This window comes from Schistocerca piceifrons, chromosome 1 (assembly GCF_021461385.2).
Source record: "Schistocerca piceifrons isolate TAMUIC-IGC-003096 chromosome 1, iqSchPice1.1, whole genome shotgun sequence".
NCBI classification, from domain to species: Eukaryota; Metazoa; Arthropoda; class Insecta; order Orthoptera; family Acrididae; genus Schistocerca; species Schistocerca piceifrons.
This window is the reverse complement of record NC_060138.1, coordinates 1,152,133,073-1,152,134,722: the sequence shown is the minus strand read 5'-3', so window position 1 is coordinate 1,152,134,722 and position 1,650 is coordinate 1,152,133,073. Positions and strand designations below refer to the sequence as shown.

Sequence of the window (1,650 nt, the reverse complement as noted above, 5' to 3'; positions counted from 1 at the left end):
TTAAGGAGTTATTAAGTTAACTGTGTTCGAGTTTAAAGTGCCTCGGGTTTCAACACTGCAAAAGTACACCTATGCACATTACTATACTCTATAATGGTGGACTGTACACCGCAATAATCAAATGGTTCAAATGGCTCTGAGTACTATGAGACTTAACATCTGTGGTCATCAGTCCCCTAGAACTTAGAACTACTGAAACCTAACTAACCTAAGAACATCACACACATCCATGCCCGAGACAGGATTCGAACCTGCGACCGTAGCGGTCACGCGGTTCCAGACTGAAGCGCCTAGAACCGCACGGCCACGCCGGCCGGCCCGCAATAATCGAAATAATTAAAAATCACTGTTGCAGTGGTAAAAATCCATGTTTTCTTTGTACACAATTACCGTTGACAGTTCAGTATATAGCGAAATAGCTTTTCCCGTAATCAGAGCATAAATATTTGTGTGTTGCAAATAAATCTGTTACATTTTTCGGTTTATATATGAATACAGTAACTTGTTCTCGAAAGAACAGTTACTGTTGATGACCGTGCAGCTTTTCCCTGGAATAAATGATGACTTACTGACAACCTCAGCTGCCGACAGATGTTGTTGTTATACCTCGATGTGGACAGCTGAAAATGTGTACAATACATATGTAGATTTGTGGACAGTTGGGAATGTGTATCTCACGGGAAGCGTGCAAGGGATAAGTCCCTGCAGTCGCGCTATTCATATGTGTCCTCGGTGGCTCAGATGGATAGAGCGTCTGCCATGTAAGCAGGAGATCCCGGGTTCGAGTCCCGGTCGGGGCACACGTTTTCAACTGTCCACATCGAGGTATAACAACAACACCTGTCGGCAGCTGAGGTTGTCAGTCATTTTTCGGTTTGGTTTCTGGGGGGTGTAACTTGAAGTGATATTTCGCGAAATATCACATCTTCTTAGACTATCACATACTTCTCAACATAATCATCATCACTGTACTCATCTTCGTTTATTTTATTGTCTCCGTATTCCTCTCCTCCTTTAGCATTACTATAGTCTTCGCAGTAAAATATTCTGAAGATCTCGTCTCACCTTTTCAGCAGTTCGTGTCTCGTTTCATTCGTGAATGGAATGGGAAGAAGAATGGAAAGTATCTTGTGGAACACACTTCTAAGTGATCCGCGGAGTACAGATGTAGAGTTATCTTATACGTAGTAACGATAGCTGCATCTTGTTTTATTCATACGCTACCGGTTTCTGTATTAGAGTACACTATATGCTTGCCCCACAATTATTCCGGGTGATTACGTCGATTCCCGAAAATCATTATTATGCTTTCTGTAGAATGAGGCAGAATGTTCAAAATTCTGAGAAAAACAGTGCTAAGCTATAGGGAAAGACAGGTATCATACAATTTGTACAAGTGCCAAGAGGGAACAGTAAGAATGGAAGACCAAGAACGAAGTGCTCAGATTAAAAATGGTGTAGTCTTTCGCCCCTGCTGTTCATCGAAGAAGCAATGACGGAAACAAAAGAAAAGTTCAAGAGCGGAATTAAAATTCAAGGTGAAAGAATATCAGTAATAAGATTCTCTGATGATAGTGCTCTCCTGAGTGAAAGTGAGGAAGATTTACACGATTTGCTGAATCTAATGGACAGTCTAATGAGTACAGAATA

General features: G+C 41.4%; 1 non-coding gene across 1 annotated transcript; it reads left to right on the top strand.

Annotated features, from left to right (window-relative positions):
- The first annotated feature begins 726 nt into the window (after window positions 1–726).
- Window positions 727–800, top strand: Trnat-ugu. The gene has a single exon. It is a non-coding gene; the product is annotated as a tRNA-Thr (tRNA).
- The last annotated feature ends 850 nt before the right edge of the window (window positions 801–1,650 follow it).